We start from the raw sequence: 19815 nt of genomic DNA, 5'->3' as shown, positions 1-19815 counted from the left end.
TCAGGAGTCACAGGTAGGTCAGACCAGATGAGGATGACAGATTTCCTTCTCTAAAGGACCTGAGTGAACCAGGTGAGTTTTACGATAATTGACAATGGTTTTGAGGTCATCATTGAACTTCTAATTCCAGATTTTGTTTTATTAATTTCAAATTTCACCATGTGCCATGGTGGGATTTGATCCCGGGTCCCCAGATAATGACTGTGGATCTCGGGATTACTAGTCCAGCGACAATACCACTATGCCACTGTCTCCCCAGATTAGGCACCTCACGTCCCCGGAGGCTCCCGACTCGAAGACTTTTGACCAGCTATTAAGGAAGAATCACCTTGGGCGCAATTCTCCGCACCCGCGGAAAATCGCGAAGTTGGCCGTGAAAACGGCCGACTTTTGCGAAGGCCCGACACGGCCCATTTCCCGAGGTATTCACGTCCGGGAAATGGGCTAGGATCGGGGCCGCGTCAATCACGTGCGCGATGATGCCGGAACGCGGCGACGCTACGAACACGCCCACGTGATGCCGCCCGACGCTGTAAAAGGGCGGGGGTGAGCACAGAAACTAGGCCAGGATGTCGGAGCTCAGGAGAGCAGCCCCATGATTCGTTGAGGCTGACGTGGAGATGCTGCTCGAATCAATCGAGCAGAGGAGGGGCATCATCTGCCCTCGTAGAGGGCATCACCACCCTGCCAGCGCAGTGCGCCAGGCCTGGCGTGAGGTGGCTGCTGCTGTCAGTGCTGTGGGGCAGACCCCTCGCTCTGCAGACCAATGTCGGAAGAAGATGCACAACCTCACCAGGGCTGCCAGGGTAAGTGCCAAGAGGGTGCCCCCGGGTGACAACCATCCCTCCCCACTTAACTTAATCACCCACCTCCCCCCCTGGCACGGGGGGGTGGAGGGGGATTGGGGCAGAGTGAGTTGAGGGTGGTTCACAAAGTAGTCACAGACCCAGCGCTCTGGCCCCTGTGGAGAGATGCAATGGTCTTATTACAACTTGACCCCCAAACTGTGCCAGTATCTGAACGGCCTGCTGATACCTGCCGTATTGTAATGATCTACCTATGCCCCCTCCCCCAACAGGACAAGACCGCTCACAACACCCGTGAGCGGAACAAGACTGGACGGGGTTCGCCCATCCTGCGCCCCCTCACCACATTTGAGCAGAGGGCACTGGACCTTGTTGGGGTATCTGCCACCCGGGAGATCGCGCAATGCGAGGTTGGCGGAGCTGCAACAAGTGAGACAACCCTGCATGACAAACAACCCCCCCCCCCCCCCCTCCGCCATCCTCTGTCCCTTCACACACCCTGCCCACTTGGACGTCTCCCCCATCCTCTGTCCCATCACACACCCTGCCCACTTGGACGCCTCCCCCATCCTCTGTCCCTTCACACACCCTGCCCACTTGGACACCTCCCCCATCCACTGTCCCTTCACACCCTGCCAACTGGGACCGTCCAGCGCCCGGCCAAGCGAATCTAAATAACCCGTTTCATTCTCTTCCCTAAGACGCGATGCCAAATGACCAGGGCCGTCTGCCTCCAGGCAGACACAGGCATCTGCCCCCACCTCACCCAGGGCCGCACAAGAGAGGGTGCCCGATCAGCGGGGAGTCCCATCCTCCCCAACCGAATCTGTGGAGCAGGACGCCCAGAGGGCGGCGACAGAGCAAGAGAGAGAAATGGCCCGCGAACGCCCTGCGGCCTCTCAGCGGGCCGATGACATAGGGGAGGCGTCGAACCCAAGACGACCTCGAGCTTGCGGCACAGCTATCTCCCACACCATCCACCATCCCAGAGACACTCGCCCTGGTTGGCCTATTTAGTGATGAGTCTCCTGGGGCACAGTCTGGTTGGCACATCACAGCTGAGCAGGTACAGCAGGTGGAGGTCGGAGCAGCCGAGGGCCCGGACTGGCGGAGGCCAGGCCAGGCCCAGCATGCAGCTGGCTCCCAGACGTTTTCCGAGTTCCTGGACTTTCTCAACCCACCCGCACAGCCGATGCATCAAGAAACCCAGGGAAACAATGACGGGATGAGGGCTGTCTTCCAGACTCTGCAGACGCTGTTAGAGGAGTCGATCCGCGTCCACGAGCAGGGAGTGGTGCCGCTCATGGCAGCAACCCAGGCCGACACCGCACGGGTGGCATCCGCGGTGAAAGCAATGGGTCAGGTTATGCAAGGCGTTGGGCTTAATGTGCAAGCGTCATCCTCGGCCCTGGACAGGGTTGCCCTCTCGCAGGCAGCAATGCGCCAGAGCCAACACGACATTGCCGGCGCGCTGCGGGCCTTGGCCGAGTCTCAGCAGGTCAGGCCCAGTCGCAGCACGCCATGGCACAGTCCCAGCAGTCGATGGCACAGTCCCAGAAGTCGATGGCACAGTCCCAGCAGTCAGTCGCGGAGAGCATCAACCGCCTGACACACGTGCTGGATGGTGTCGTGCACTCACAGGTTGAGGTCGCACAGTCCCTGGCGGGAATGTCTAACTCCCTGGACTCCGTCTCTGCAAACCTTCGGATCCTGGTGGATACTGTTGCAGGTCTCCAGGACTGGCAGCGCCAGGTGTCAGTGGTGCGACGGGGCACCTCCTCGCTCGCACCTCTGTCCCAAAGTGAGGCCCGGGGGCCACCGGGCTCCCCGAGGGAGGAGGAGGTTTCGGGGCCCGTCCCATTAACTCCACCACGGGACGTCCCGGAATTCTCGGCCTCCCCCCATCCCATCCCTGGTGCATCGGGTGGGCAGCAGGCAGAGCAGGGTGGCACAACGTCACCCGAGACGCCCGCAGAGCAGCCTGGCCCATCAAGGCCAGGTCGCCCCAGGAAACGCTTGCCGAAGGAGAAATGAGTCGAAGGGGGCGATTCGCAGCAGTCCTCCTCCACTCCTGCTGTATCATCTGGGGAATCGCTTAGACGTAGTGGTAGGGCCCGTAAGGCAACAAAAAGAGACACTGAGTAAGTTGGCATGGGTGACGGGCACAGTTTAGTTGTAGGGGCTAGGGCACCTGTACATTTTTGTTCACATTAAACGCACTGTTCCACCTTACTTGTAATACCGTGTGATTGTTCCACAACCACAGGAATCGTGATGGTGACCGAGTGTCGCTGGGGTTGACGAGCGGTGAAACTTCGGTGCCGGGTGTGCAGTCCCTGCCCCTCCCCCCACCCCCTCCCACAGCTAGCCCACGCGGGCACGTGATGGAGTGTCCGTGACGATCTCAGCGGCCACCAAGGTGGATGGTTCAGCTATTGCCATGGGTCAGACTCTCTCTAACGATTCTGAGCTCACAGCTCTTCGCAGAGCGGGCTGTCATCATTCCACATGGCACTGATCACACCCGCTGACACAGCCATCAATGTTATGCCATACCGTCTGGACCCAGTGGTAAGGGTGATGTCGAAGTGGAGCAGTGTACACTGAGAGGGGGTGGGGCGGGGGTTGTGGTAGTGGCAGTTATGTGTTGACCCTCTGCACGACTAGCGATGCAGGTGGTGGTTTGGTGTTCAGCGGGGACGTCGCATACGACGCGTGAACCGTGCTGCCACCAAGGCGTCGCGTGCCCGCCGTCCTCGCCGGGTCCGTCGTGCCGCCTCCTGGACATCACCAGCACCAGGGTCGTATCTGCGTGCTGCGCCCGCCACTCCGCCAGCCTCCTCCTCCTCCTCCTCCTCCTCCCTCTCCTCCTCCTCCTCCTCCTCCTCTCCTCTGTGCTGGCACCACTGCCACTGGCTTCTCCCTCCGCCTCCTGCAGCAGGTCATCTCCCCTCTGCATCACGATGTTGTGCAGCGCACAGCAGACCACAACAATGCGAGCGACCCTGTCGGGCTGGTACTGCAGGGCCCCTCCGGAGTGGGCCAGGCACCTGAATCTCATGTTCAGGAGGCCAAGGCAGCGCTCCATCACACACCTGGTTGCTGCATGGGCCTCGTTGTATCGTGTTTCCGCATTGGTCTGAGGCCTCCGTATAGGCGTCATCAGCCAAGACCTCAGCGGATAACCCCTGTCGCCTAGCAACAAGCCCCTCAGCCGGGGGGGATGCCCCTCAAACATCGCAGGGATGAACGACTGCGCCAATATGTAGAAGTCATGCACACTCCCTGGGAACCTTGCACAGACGTTCGTGATCCTCATGTGGGGGTCGCATACCACCTGGATATTCATGGAGTATGTCCCCCTCCTGTTTGTGAACACGTCCCTGTCCCCTGCAGGCGGGCGCATGGGGACGTGAACACAATCGATTGCCCCTGCACCATCGGTATCCCGGCCACGCTGGCAAATCCACGAGCTCGTGAGTCTTGAGTTGCTCGGTCCTCGGGAAAGGTGATGTAGCGATCGGCGATGGCATAGAGGGCATCGGTCACATCCCGGATGCACCTGTGGACCGATGACTGGGAGATCCCAGAGAGGTCCCCGCTCGGGGACTGGAAGGAGCCGGTCGCATAGAAGTTAAGAGCGACCGTCACCTTGATGGCAACCGGGATCGCGTGTCCTCCCCCCGTTCCACGTGGGGCGAGTTGCGCCACGAGGTGACAGATATGTATCACCGTCCGCCTACTCAGCTGGAGTCTCCTCCTGCAGATGATGTCCGTCATTGTTAGGAAAGAGATCCGGACACGGTACACCCTCGGCCTTGGTCGTCGCCTCTGGTGCCGTGGCTGCACCCTCACTCTCGCCTCCTCCCCCTCCTCCTCCTCCCCCCCATGCTGCTCGACGACAGGCAACTCCTCGGCCCTTCCCTCTGCTGCTGCAGCTGGCCCTGCATCCACTGCGGGTTGTGGCTGTGGATGCTGCTCCATCTCCAAATGCAGTGCAGCGGCCCCAACCACTGCGCAGAACATAGCCGTTCTGTTCGCAGACATTGTGCTAACCTACAGAAGGGTGATGGGGGCAGAGAAACGGGACATGTTAGACGGAGGTTAGTCGACACCTCGGCAGCCGCCTGCCACGGGATACCTGTGTGTCCCGGTGGCCTGGTCGCGCTGCTGACACGCGGGCAGCCTAACCCCTGGTCACTTTCTGCATCCAACGGGCAGTTAACTACGTCCTCCTCACGGGTGCGTCAGTAGCCTGTGTCCGGAAGCCACAGGGCAACCAGCGGCCGTGTCCTCGTGACCGGCACGCCATGGCATGGTGGCAGACATTTTGTAACCGGGGTTGGACGGGTCACTCGCTCACTCTCTCCCTACCCCCCCCCCCCACTCCCACTCCCCCCCCTCAGTCTCCCCACTCCCCCCCTCAGTCTCCCCCACTCCCCCCCTCAGTCTCCCCCACTCCCCCCTCCGTCTCCCCCACTCCCCCCTCAGTCTCCCCCACTACCCCCTCCGTCTCCCCCACGCCCCCCTCAGACTCCCCCACTCCTCCCCCCCTCACTCCCCACTCCCCCTCAGACTCCCCCACTCCCCCCTCAGTCCCCCCACTCCCCCCTCAGTCTCCCCCACTCCCCCCTCAGTCTCTCCCCCACTCCCCCCTCATCTCCCCCACTCCCCCCTCAGTCTCCCCCACTCCCCCCTCAGTCTCCCCCACCCCCCCCTCCGTCTCCCCCACTCCCCCCTCATCTCCCCACTCCCCCCTCAGTCTCCCCCACCCCCCTCCATCTCCCTCACTCCCCCCTCCCCCTCAGTCTCCCCCACTCCCCCCCCCTCAGTCTCCCCCACTCCCCCCTCAGTCTCCCCCACTCCCCCTCCTCTCCCCCACTCCCCCCTCAGTCTCCCCCACTCCCCCCTCAGTCTCCCCCACTCCCCCCTCCTCTCCCCCCTCATCTCCCCCCTCCCCCCCCCACTCCCCCCTCAGTCTCCCCCACTCCCCCCCGTCCCCCACTCCCCCCTCCGTCTCCCCCACCCCCCTCAGTCTCCCCCACTCCCCCCCTCAGTCTCCCCCACTCCCTCCCTCAGTCTCCCCACTCCCCCCTCAGTCTCCCCCACTCCCTCCTCAGTCTCCCCCCCTCAGTCTCCCCCACTCCCCCCTCAGTCTCCCCCACTCCCCCCTCCGTCTCCCCCACTACCCCCTCAGTCTCCCCCACTCCCCCCTCAGTCTCCCCCACCCCCCTCAGTCTCCCCCACTCCCCCCTCAGTCTCCCCCACTCCCTCCCTCAGTCTCCCCCACTCCCCCCTCAGTCTCCCCCACTCCCTCCCTCAGTCTCCCCCCCTCAGTCTCCCCCCACTCCCCCCTCAGTCTCCCCCACTCCCCCCCTCAGTCTCCCCCCACTCCCCCCCTCAGTCTCCCCCACTCCCCCCTCAGTCTCCCCCCTCCCCCCTGCTCTGGACCCCCCTCCCGTTCTCGGGGATGCCTTCCCTGTTGTGGCCAGACTCCAGCAGTGCGCTGAGCGGTGCGCTGAGCGGTGCGCTCACCTACTCGAAGCTCTCGTCAGCCAGCACGACTGGTTGACAAACTTGAAAAGCAGGTGTGTTGGCCGGCGTGAAAACAGTGCGTGATGACGTCGGGACTTCGGCCCATCGGGGCAGGAGAATAGCGGGGGGCCAATAAGTAGCGATTCTGGTCGTGTCGGGGGCGTGTTCGAGGCCTTTGCCGGGAATGCCGACGTGTAGTTTGTGCGGGGTTCGGAGAATAGCAGGAGGGCGTCGGACCTGCGTCGTCGTGAAAATTTGCGCGGCCCGCTATTCTCCGAACCGGCGTGAGTGCGGAGAATCGCGCCCCTTAATCGTAAGGCAGGGCAGCAACAAAGATGGAAAGAAAAGGAAGAAAATTCTGCACCCCTGATTCCACTAGCTCATGGGACACACTTCCTCATTTGTCTAAAGATCTCTGGGTCGAGAATTGGCTGTTCAATCACGTGAACACCCATGGCAGAAACATGAAACCTTCAGTAGACGTCTCCCTCGAATCGAGGAACAATCAATGCTGATGGCAACGGAGGAGGAAGATTCAATTGTGGCTTTCAAATGGGAATTGGTAAACATCTGAAGGAAAAAGACTTGCAAGGCATTAGGAAAAGGGAAAGAGGGGGTGAGCAAGTTAAATTGTTCTTGAGAAAGATGGGCTGAATGGTGTACTTTCCTGTGTGATTACTCCCAGTGAGAAAGGACACAAGGCAAGAAGCCACTGACAGAAGCTAATACCCGAGTAGAATTAAAATAAGATAATAGAATCATAGAGTTTTGCACCCCAGAAGGAAGCCATTCGGCCCATCATGTCTGCACCATCTCCCAAAAAAGCTATTCAGCTCGTCCCATTTCCCAGTCCTATCTCTGTAGCCCTCTAAATTCATCACTTTCAAATACATATCCAGCTCCATTTTGAAACCTCCCATGGAATCCACCTCCATCACTCTCCCAGGCAGCGCATTCCAAACCCCAACAATTCTCTGAGTAAAGAGGTTTCTCCTTGTCTCACTCCTAGCTCGCTTGCTGATAATAATGTGATCGCTGCACCCGATGAAGGAGATTTCAAAAATCTCATGATTAATAAAGCTACCTCGTGCTTCGACTGTTACAGACAGAAACAGCTTTGATGCACAGTGACATCACCAGGAGCCAGTGAGATATCATCGATAGAACATAAATATATAAATGCAGGTATACAGAGACATGACTGCCAATGAATGGTTTATATTTCAGACTCAACTCAGCGTTCTACTTACTCTGGGAATCAGATCCCTCACTGCTTTTGTTTGACTCCGTCAAAGTCAGTTCTAATCAGACCCACATATCTTCGTGCCGGGCATAATCAAAACTTCCAATGGCAGATGAAGCAAATCAATTTTTCAGTGGCATCGTTAGCTGCTGCAAATGTTAGCAGCCTGATTGTGTTACACCCATGCAGTTGCGTCATGTAACATCAGCCCCTGCTGATGTGTCTCAGTAAAAAAAGCTGGTCAACATCTGATCCAAGCTGGAAGGGCAATCAATAGCAGGAGCCATTTTCTGTTCTTTGCTGTGTGCTGATTGATGCAATTTTAAATATATATGTGTTAAGTAAAAGGAAAGTCATCAGTGGCTACTTTCCCCTTTGAGGGGGAGAGCCGACTGGTGGTGATTTAACCTGAGGTTCATCACACCTCAGACGAGGGGTAAGGTTGAGAAGGCGGGGTGGGTGCTTCATGAATAATCTCAGGCGGTATGGGAATTGAACCCGCTCCGCATCATGAACCAGCTGTCCAGCCAACTGAGCTAAGCCAGCCTCAAGCAATAGCATTCAGTCCTGCACTGTCACAGAGTGCAATATAAGGTGACAGTGATGGAAACTCACACTGGCCCATCATGTTGTGTAATGCGCAAGCCAAAGTTCTGGGACAGTCACATGATCCATATCACTGGGTCAAAGGTTAATTTTTGCCAGTGCTGAAACTGAATACAGGGCATCCACTGCCTCATTTGAAAATAATAAAAGTCAACTTTTAGCTGGGGCACTTTTTTCTTTTAAAAATGTTTTTAAGGCATTTATAATTTTAACAATTTTCAAGAGGAAACAGAAACAAAGTGGAAAACAGATACCCAACCAACTACCAAACCCAGTCAACATGGCTGACATACACAATTGCCCAATCCCAATTTCTCACTAACCATTTCTCACCTTATCCAACTCCCCATTCCTCCCTCTTTTCTTTTACCACCCCTCCCCCCCCCCCCCCCCCCCCCCCCCCCACTCCACTGCTGACAGCTTAATTTTCCCCAAAGAACTCGATAAATGGCTGCCACCTCCGGGCGAACCCTAACATCGATCCTCTCAGGGCAAAGTTAACCTTCTCAAGCTTGAGAAACCCAATCATGTCACTAACTCATACCGCCGATTTTGGGGCCCCGAGTTCCTCCACGCCAATAAGATCCATCTCCGGGCTACCTGAGAAGCAGAAGCCAAAATATCAGCCTCTCTCGCCCCCTGGACACCCGGGTCTTCCAACACACCAAAAATCGCTACCGCTGGACACCTGCACGCGTACCTTCAATACCTTCGACATGACGTCGGCAAATTCCTGCCAAAATCCCCCAAGCCTCGGACATGCCCAAAACACATGGACGTGATCTGCGTGCCCTCCAGCACACCACCCACACCTATCCTCCACCCCCTCAAAGAACCTTCTCATCCGGGCCACAGTCATGTGCACCCTGTGGACCACCTTAAATTGTATCAGGCTAAGCCTGGCACATGACGAGGACGCATTGACTCGCCTCAGGATGTCCTCCCATAACCCAGCCTCCAACTCCCAACCCAACCCTTCCTCCCACTTTCGCTTCACCTCCCCTATCAGGCTCCCTCCCAATCCATGAGCTCTTTATACATTTCCGAAGCCTACCCCTCCCCCACTCCCGTTTTCAACACTACCTTTTCCTGTACCCCCTGGGGGTGCAGAAAGGTCAAAACCTGCCTCCGCACAAAATCCCCTACCTGAAAGTAGCGGAACCCATTCCCACCAGGCAGCACAAACACCTCCTCCATTTCCTCCAAACACGGTGTTATATTATAATAGTGACTTATCTAAAATATATATATTACTCTTGAATGCGGCAGGATGATAAAATGACCAATAGTCTTCTTGTTGAAAGGTGAACAATTTAATGAGTAATAAAATAATAAACTGTGAGTCCTTTTACTCAATATTAAACTAACAATAAAGAAATAAAGTACAATACAGATAACTATATAACTATACACGATTATAACAAACTAGTTCTATCTTCTCTCACTCTAGCTATTCTATGTCTTGCTTGTTCACTGTTCTCATCATCTGCATCACCTGACTCAAAAAAGGTGGAAATCCAGTTCTTATAGTATCTGACTGTGAGCCTTCTCGTGTCGAAATGACTGTACTACATTTACATACATTGATCATGTATATTGATATCTGAATATCATTACCACATGGAAAGCCCCCATCTATAAAGACATCCCCAAACGCTCGATCCTAGCCAGCTGCCGTCCCCAAAATTTCCCCATCCAGCCTCCCCGGAGCAAACCGGTGGTTATCATATATCGATGCCCACACCAACGCCCCTTCCACCTCCATATGCTTCTGCCACTGTCCTCACACCCTCAGGGCAGCCACTACTACCAGGCTTGTGGAGTACCGAGCCGGCGAGAATGGCAGACGCACCGTTAACAGTGCCCTTAAACTCGTGCCTCTATGTGGGGCTGCCTCCACCTGCTCCCACACCGACCCCTCCCCCACAACCCACTTCCTGTCCGCTGCTATGTTTTCCGCCCAATAATAATTTATAAAGTTTGGTAGGGCCAGCCCCCCCCCCCCCTCCCCCACTCCACCCCGCTCCAGCAGCACCTTCTTCACCCGCGGGATTTTACCCGCCTACACAAACCTAGAAATCACCGCATTCACCATCTTGAAGAAAGCCTTGGGGATAAAAATAGAAAGGCTCCAAAACATGAACAGAACCTTTGGGAGAACTGTCATCTTCACCCTCTGCACCCTCCCCGCCAGTGACAATGGGGGCACATCCCACCTTCTAAAGTTCCCCTTCATCTGCTCCATGCGAGCCAGATTCAGTTTGTGCAGCTGCTCCCACTCCCGCGTCACCTGAATGCCCAAATACCGGAAGCTCCCTCCTACCACCTTCAATGGCATCTCTCCCAGCCTCTTCTCCTGCCCCCGCGCTTGGATCGGAAAGAGCTTGGCACACAATCCTCTATTCTCGAGGCCAGGATCTTAGCCAATAGCTTGGCATCTAGATTTAACAAGGAGATTGGCCTCTACGACCCACACTGTTCCGGGTCTTTTTCCTGCTTCAGGATGAGAGGAATCGAAGGCCTGCGACATCATGGGGGGAGCACCCCTCACTCCCCAGCCTCATTAAATGCCCTTACAAACAGGGGTCCAGCACTCCCAAGAACCTTTGATAGAACTCCACTCGGTACCCGTCCGGGCCCGGCGCTTTGCCCGACTGCATCGCCTCCAGCCCCTCCACCACTTCAACCAGCCCAGTTAGGGCCCCCAGGCCCTCCCCCAGCTCTTCTTCCACCCTTGGGAACTCAACTCCCTCTAGAAACCGCCTCATCCCCTCCACCCCGATTGGGTGTTCCGACTTATATAACGTGCTGTAAAAGTCCCTAAACACCCTGTTCACCCCCACCAGGTCCAGGACCGTAATTTCCCCCCTTGTCCTTCACTTTCCCGGCACTTTTTTATTTTTGTTCCCTTCTGTTTGAGCGCATGGTGGCATTCTATACTGTGTATTTTGGTTCATCTGGAAGTGGATGGGAAGAGAGATGAAAGTTTTCTGCGGATAGTGTGAACCCGGCAAGGTAAATCCTAACCTGTGGAGATGAACATGTTGGTTCAGCAATACCCTCATTTCTTCTGAATTGTCTGAAGGAGAGGAAAGGAAGGGACTGAGGGCAGCAATGACTCTAAATGATTGCATTGTGAAGCACAACGCATTGACATTGAAGACTAGAACACAGACACTAAATCTTACAGCACAATAAAATTAAGGGTGTTAGGATACCAGACCAGACCCCAACATTTGTTGGGATACCGGACGAGAAATCCCAAACAATTTGCAATTTGTAAAACTGTGAGGCGTGATGACTCTGACCTATAGTATCTTTCATGTCAAAACAAACTTTAATTCAAACATAGAATTAACCAGATTAACATCGGACAGATATAAGGAGACATTTCTTCACACAAAGAGTGGTGAGCCTGTAGAATTCATTACCACAGGAAGTAGTTGATGCTAAAACTTTGAATATATTCAAGTGGCTGCTAGGTATAGCACTTGGGGAGAATGGGATCAAAGGCTATGGGGAGAAAGCAGGAGCCATGAGCGTGATGAATGGCGGAGCAGGCTCGAAGGGCCAAAAGGACGCCTCCTGCTCCTATCTTCTATGTAGCTATGTAACATCAAAGAAAATAGTTTACAATTATCTGTTGAACAGTTCTTGAACACAAGGAAACACTTAGTGACTTACTATTTACACTGCTACTAACACCAATTAAACCACCCAATACAGTTCAAATGTCACTTAAAAATGAAATGAACAAAATAGGTTTACTTGCGGTCTTCTTTGTAGAAGGTTTTATAGAGAGAGACCCTTTCAAGAGCAGATCCAGTACACTTCTGTCTTGTTAGACTCAAATCGTATCGTAAACTGCTGTTTAACTTAAAATCTTATAACAGACTGCAAAACTACAGGCAGCCCTGGCTCCTCCCATTAATTACATCATCTGTATCCCACTAAGTTCCATGACCTGCTTCACTAGGATTAAACATCACTCCCTCAGAAATTATCTACACTACAGGGAATCTACAGTAATCAAAACACAATTCTATTATCCCTTTATCTGTAACCATGTAAGTGGTTGGATGAATGATTACCTCACCTTTTACAACTCTTTAATTACAGCTTTAGTAGACACACTACTGCACCTATTTTCAACCAGGATTTTTAATAACATTACTGCCACAGAACATAATATAAAATGTAACAATTTCTACATTCATCAGGAGGGAAAGAGATAATGGTATTGCTATCTTTGATGACCCAGTGCTGTAAATAACAACCAAGTATAACCCAGGGAAAACACAAATCAAACTTATCAGAGACAGAGAAACAGAAATTCTTTTGGAAAATGTACTTTTTTCATTTTTCCTCATCGTGGTGAATGTTGCCTGGGCTAGAATACTTCCAATATCCAGAATTGGTGTTGAGCACTTCCAGGTTTAAGGGGAGGGGGCTGAATGCTTGCTTGAGCAATGCTTCTTAACCCCAAACTTATATCATCAAAGAATAAAAAGAAATACTTTTTTTATACCGCAACACATCCCAAAGAGTTTTATAGCCAATCAGGTGCATTTGAAGTGTAGTTCCTGTTGTGATGTAGGAAACACAGCAACAAGATTGTGCACAGCAAGATCCCACAGATAGCCTTGTGGGAATGACCAGATATTCCAGTTTCTTGATGTTGTTTGAGGGGTAAATATGGCCAGGATGTTGGAGAGATCTTCAGTGTACCTAGAGCAGTGCCATGGGATCTTTCCACCCACCCAGCAGGACAGAAGCATCATCTGTTTAAACATCTCATCAGAAAGATGGCACCTAGGGTATAGAATCATAGAATTTACAATCCAGAAGGAGGCCATTCGACCCATCGAGTCTGCACCAGCCCTTGGAAGGAGCACCCTACATAAGCTTACGCCTCCACCCTGTCCCCATAACCCAGTAACCCCACCTAACCTTTTTGGACACTAAGGGCAATTTAGCACAGCCAATCCATCTAACCTGCACATCTTTGGACTGTGAGAGGAAACCGGAGCACCCGGAGGAAGCCCATGCAGACACGGGGAGAAAGTGAAGACTCCACACAGACAGTGACCCAAGCCGGGAATCAACATGGGACCCTGGAGCTGTGAAGCAAATGTGCTAACCACTGTGCTACCGTGCTGCCCTAGCATGGCGGCACAATGGTTAGGACTGCTGTCTCAAGGCACCAAGGACCTGGGTTCGATCCTGGTTCTGGGTGGAGTTATCATATTCTCCCCATGTCTGTGTGGATCTCACCCCCACAACCCAAAAAGATGTGCAGGGTAGGTGAATAGGCCACTCTAAATTGCCCCTTAATTGGACTAAAAGAATAGTGTACTCTAAATTTATTTAAAAAAAAGAAAGATGATACGTTGGGCAGAGCTGGTGCAACAAAGCGAAGTCTACTCACCCTCGTGCCAACCGAGGCCGATGTTGACTCAATGTTATTCTGAAGTCACACAGTCCAACTGGCTGGTGTCTTGCAAGGAGCTCAAATTTGGGCAATGTATATGGAAGTAGCTACATGGCTTTTCAGTCAAGAAAAAACAAGCATGCGCTGCAAGATGGGTCCAGCAGCAGGGCTATTTAATGGACAAGGTATCTTCAATGTTTTTTATTGCACTGTCTGGGAGTACCCTGGGGGGTATTTTTGCAGGTGATTTGGGGGTTCTCGATTTGAGGGAAAGTATTGTTGCATGTTCACAATGGGACCAGAGGAGAAGGTGAGTGGCCCAGACATAGACTAAAACAGGTAAGGGTAGCAGTGGAACTGCCTTCGGTCTGTAGTCAGGCTACAGAAAGGCGATGCCCTCTGCCAACGTGGATGCAGACAGTTCCATACTCCTTGCTAGGGACAGAAAGCTCTCTTACAGGACCCAGCATCTGAGTGTGCATGCCCATTCAGCGGCCTTCTATACACTGTCCAGTGTGGCTCTCGTTTGAGGTTTCAGCAGCAAACCCTGTCTGCCATCTCACACTCAATCTCTGAGTTCCCCTATCAATTGACTGGCTAATTGTACGTTCATAAAATCCCTACAGCGCATAAGGATGCCATTCGGCCCATTGTGTCTGCACAGACCCTCCCAAAGAGCAGCCTACCTACGCCCACACCTCCACCCTATACCCTCAACCCCACCTAACCATTTGGACACTAAGGGGCAATTTAGCATGGCCATACCACCTAACCTGCACGCCTTTGGACTTTGGGAGGAAACCGGAGCACCCGGAGGAAACCCACGCAGACACGGGGAGAACGTGCAAACTACTCACAGTCATCTGAGGTAGGAATTGAACCCAGCTCCCTGCCGTTGTGAGGCAGCAGAGCTAACCACCAGGCCACCATGTCGCCCAAAGGCATAAAGGCTGTACTTCCAAGCACCACAGGAATATATGTCCTTCCAGTAAAACAAAAGTAGCCATTCATTCAACACAGCTCTAATGAATTTAAACCCGGTCTCTATATCTTTATCAATGAGCCTTGCATAAAGTGTATGGCTCCGCAAGTCTCCACATCTCTGACAGCTAATCTGAGGAGCAGATGGAGAAGCACCTCATGTGGATGGATAAGTTTGAAAAGTGGCCAAATTGTCAGCTCTTAAGCAGATGATTAATGGAAGTGTCAGCCCTTACCTAGACTCCAACAACACAGAGATACAGCAGAAGCCTTTAGCACCATCGCCTGGGGGTACTCAAGGATTGGAATAGCTTCCAACTTTAAATATGGATTGTCAGCATGAAACACTCTCAGTTCAGGAACCATGGCACCTGTCAAGGCAGATTGTTAACTTGCTTAGATTAGTTTATTTAGTCGATTCTGCACATTTAAGGAAAAATAATAAACCCAGATTTGAAATGCAAAAATGAAACACAGGAGGAATGGAAAACCTGGGAGGAAGAAATTCCCCATCGGGAATGTATAAAGATTCAGGGGGAAAACAAAATAATACAAGCAATCCACCCCCCACCCCCACCCCCACCACCCACACCCCTCCTCCCACCCCTCGGAGGCAAGGGCCCACCTTGCGATCACTCCCCCCACCATATCTACCCCGGGTTATGTTGCTCTGCCTCTCTCCTTCTTCCCCTCCTCTGAACCCTGCCCCACCCACAGAGCCCCTGACTGCCATGCAGGGGATGGTCAGCTACCTGCTGGCCTACACTCCCTTGGTGCTCCTCTCTGACTAACTGCCAGGAAGGAAATGGAGTAAAACATTTCAATATGTTCCTCACATTAATTGTATTATTTCTTCTGTGTGTTCAACATTCCAGGTCTTTCCCTAAAGACAGGCATCCCCTATATCTCCTCACTTGCCTATAAATATTTGGCCCATGTCTCTACACTGATGTAATCATACAAAAATCCCAGAAACTGTCCTAAGAAGAGTAGGGACATGTCCTGATGCCGGGATAGCGTTCCCCTCCATATTAATGTCACACAGTCAGAATAAAGCACCCCTAGATGTTTCTCAGCAGCATTATTGGGCAAAATGTGATCTCAAGGCGCAGAAGTAGGGATGTGTTGATGTTTTGCTACACTTGCACAGGGCACTGGTGAGACCACATCTGGAGTACTCTGTATAGTTTTCATCTCCTTATTTAAGAAAGTATATAAGTGCAACAGAATCAGTTCAGAGAAGGTTCGTTCAACTGATTCCTTGGATTGAAGGGGAAGGTTTGGACAGGTTGGGCTTATACCGATTGGGACTAAGAAGATTGAGAGGTGACCATATTGAAATATTGTGCTGGATTCTCCGTTCCCCCAGCCGTGTGTTTCCCGGCGACACACCATTCGCTGGCAGCAGCATTCTATCTTCCTGCCACTTGTCAATTGGATTTCCAATTGTAACCACCACTGGGAACCCAGGGGATGCTCTGCTGGCAGGAAAAGTGAATCGCAATGACGGGAGAGTTCCAGCCTGAGGGGATTTGACAGGGTGGATGCTGAAAGGATGTTTCCCCTTTGGGAGAGACTAGAACCAGAAAAAATAGATTAAAAGTAAGGGGTGGGATTCTCCGTCCAGCAACGCTGGAATCGCGAGATGCGATTGGGTGGAGAATGGCGCCGCAGCATAAAATCATGGCTGGTGCCGGGTGCCCAATGGGATACCATACCCTGGTGTCTCGACAGCAACGTCAATGCATTTTACTCACGCATTCAATGCACGGTAGCATTGTGGATAGCACAGCTCCAAAGCTTCACAGCTCCAGGGTCCCAGGTTCGATTCTGGCTTGGGTCACTGTCTGTGTGGAGTCTGCACATCCTCCCTGTGTGTGCGTGGGTTTCCTCCAGGTGCTGGGTTATGGCGATAGGATGGAGATGTTGACCTTGGGTAGGATGCTCTTTCCAAGAGCCGGAGCAGACTCAATGGGCTGAATGGCCTCCTTCTGCACTGTAAATTCTATGGAAAATTCTACTCCATACATACAGTAAATGCAATTGGTACATCATTAGCGAGCTCGTCCCAGTATTCTCCAGGGCCTCCCATGATGCTCTTCCTCCACCAGGAAGAATCACCAATGGCGAGGTTCACTTGTGGTTTTACAAATCAGGAAACAGGCACAGTTGCTGCTGAGGGAGAAAGAGTAGGTAGGTCATGTTCCCAGATGCATGACTGTGGGCTGCTGGTTCTGCCGCTGGTATGGCTGGCTGGAGTTGGCACCTACCAGAGGCGGAGGGAGTAGCAGGAGTGACCAGGTGATGGGTTGTGGTGTCGAGGTGTCCCCTGGGACTGCGGTATCCAGGCACAGATCGCCATGGCTACAGCCTGCAAGGTCGCCTTGCTGCCCATCCCACTGACCACCCACCATGGTCCATGGCTGCGTAGAGCGACACCGGCCATGTGGCCCCAACCCCACCCTCCACCACACCAATCCCCTCTAACCCAATCCCTTCCTCAATCCCACCTCCACTTCACCAAACCGCCCTCATCTCCAATCCCTTCCTCCATCCCACCTCCACTTCATCAAACTGCTCTCATAGAATTTACAGTGCAGAAGGAGGCCATTCGGCCCATCGAGTCTGCACCGGCTCTTGGAAAGAGCACCCTACCCAAGTTTAACACCTCCACCCTATCCCCATAACCCAGTACCCCCACCCAACACCAAGGGCAATTTTTGACACTAAGGGCAATTTAGCATGGCCAATCCACCTAACCTGCACATTTTTGGACTGTGGGAGGAAACGGGAGCACCCGGAGGAAACCCACGCAGACACTGGGAGGATGTGCAGACTCCACACAGACAGTGACCCAAGCCGGGAATGAACCTGGGACCCTGGAGCTGTGAAGCAATTGCGCTATCCACAATGCTACCATGCCCTTCTATCTCCAATCCCTTCCTCCATCCCACCTCCACTTCACCAAACCGCCCTCATCTCCAGTCCCTCCCTCCACCTCACTGCTCCCACCGAAAACCAGGTGCCACCTACCAGCATAACATCACATTGCCACCCAAGGGCGATGCCCACGGCAGCCCCTACAGGAGGGCGCCGGACGGCGGCTGCAGACCATATTTCTGGCATAGGTAGCACCAGTCACCAGTACCCCTGCCGGCAGGGATGGGTGCCGTAGCCAGAGGACTCTATGGTGCTGGGCACCAATGGGGCCAGTGGAATAGAGCGGAGGGCAGAGGGCCAGGGGGAACGGCTGGGAGTGGGTGTGAAGGTGGGAGAGGGGGGGAGGGGGATATGCGGTGGTGGCAGTGCAAGCCAGGGCCTGCAGGACCTGGTTGGGTACGGTGGTGCGCACCATGCTAATAGGTCTGCCCTTCACCCGCTGCAGAAAATGGATTTCAGAATCCAACCAGCCTTCACCCTGGCCTCCGCAGCTCTGGTCGATGCACTGAGGCTGTACGAGCAGGAGCTGCTTGGGGAGGACCCTGCAGCAGGGGAGCCTGCCCCAAAGGCACAGCAGCCAGCTGGTGAAGATGTAAAGCTAGCCATCCTACAGGCTGAGGAGGAGGTGGGAAGGAAGCGCCACAATAAGCCTTGTGTGTACCGGCAGCGCCTGGCATTCGAGGACCTGCCGGACCAGGGATGTCGGCTGGGGCTAGGTGGGTTGTGGGGGTGGGACGTAATGTTCATGTCACCATCGGCTAGGCCACCAATCGGCGAAGCTGGAGGCAATAGGATGTGCCATACGTGACAGCTCTGGCGCACAGGTTGTGAGGTCTCCTGTGCCTGCCTGGGCCCATGCCCTGCCCATCCTATCCATCCCCCACATGCTGGCCTCCCCCGAGGCCTGGCATTCATCCCCCTCCTCCAGCATGTCGCCCCTCTGCTGCACGATGTTGTGGAGGATGCAGTAGGCCACCACGATGTGGGAGACCCTCATGGTGCTATCCTGGAAGGCCCCTCCAAAGCAGTCCAGGCACCTGAACCACCTCCACGGGACACTAATGCACCACTCGATCATGGCACTGGTCATGGAATGGGTATCGTTGTAGCAGGTCTCCGCACTGGTCTGTGCCCGAGCCCCTAATGCTATTCTGTGTGCTTCACCCGTGCAATTTATCTGGATCTCCAGGAAGTAGTTCAAGGTTGGAAGTAGCCTGCTGTGATTCCTGTCTTGTGACCTGAGTCCCCTTTGGCAGCCGTCCTCTGGAGCAACCGGGCTTGGTCGGGCCCTGCAGTCGGTCAGATGTTGTAGGTTGCGTGCCACCTGTTCTGCCCGCTCCCCATTGGATGTGCCAGAGACAATAGGGGGGAGTCCGAGGTGCTGTGCTGTTCCAGCACCTCCCCATGGGAGTCACTGGCAAGAGTCCCATTACCTCCTCCTCCCTCTAGGTGTCTGATGGCCCCCGGGCTATTCCTTGGGATGAGGTGTGATCCGAGCGAACTGCCGGGACACCCCTGCCACCAGGTGCTGCCAGTCCTGGAGGCCCACTTGTCATGTGAGAGTACCTTTCAGAAATGGGTGTTTATAAATGGGTGTGTATATAAATATCTGTTGTGAGAATACCGTTAAGAAATGGGTGTTTAAGAAATGTACCTTTAAGAAATGGTGTTTATCAGTAATGTCAGGGTGTGGGTGGAGCTGGGCTGTCTGTCAGCTTTTTACTTTTGTTTTAGGCTGTTTGCTGCAGGGTGTGTTTTCGTTTCGTTTTCAGAGCTGGATAGCTGCAGTCAAAACCAAAAAGTTTATGAGTCTCTGTAATCTAAAGACTGTAAATCAATCCTGGTGATTTAAAACTAATAACAGTAGTGACTTTAACCTGATGTACTTCTGGTAAAACGTGTTTTAAGGTCGTATGGATGTTAAATGGAAAGCTTAAAGGATTACTTAGTGTTGTATTCTTTGGGGGTTAAGGTTTAGCACACTGGGCTTTGAAAGCAGACCAAGGCAGGCCAGAAACATGGTTCAATTCCTGAACAGGCACCAGAATGTGGCGACTAGGGTCTTTTCACAGTAACTTCATTGAAGCCTACTTGTGACAAGCGATTTTCATTTTCATTTCATTTCATTGAGTTCATAGAATAAACATTGTTTTGCTTTAAAAAATACTTTTCCATTTCTGCTGTACCATGCCTGTAGAGAGGGCCGTGTGCTCCCCATACCACAATCTATTAAAGGTTGTGGGTCAGGTGAACTCCATGATACACTTTGGGGT

This window comes from Scyliorhinus canicula, chromosome 2, assembly GCF_902713615.1.
Source record: "Scyliorhinus canicula chromosome 2, sScyCan1.1, whole genome shotgun sequence".
Classification (NCBI taxonomy): domain Eukaryota; kingdom Metazoa; phylum Chordata; class Chondrichthyes; order Carcharhiniformes; family Scyliorhinidae; genus Scyliorhinus; species Scyliorhinus canicula.
This window is presented reverse-complemented; position numbering follows the sequence as displayed.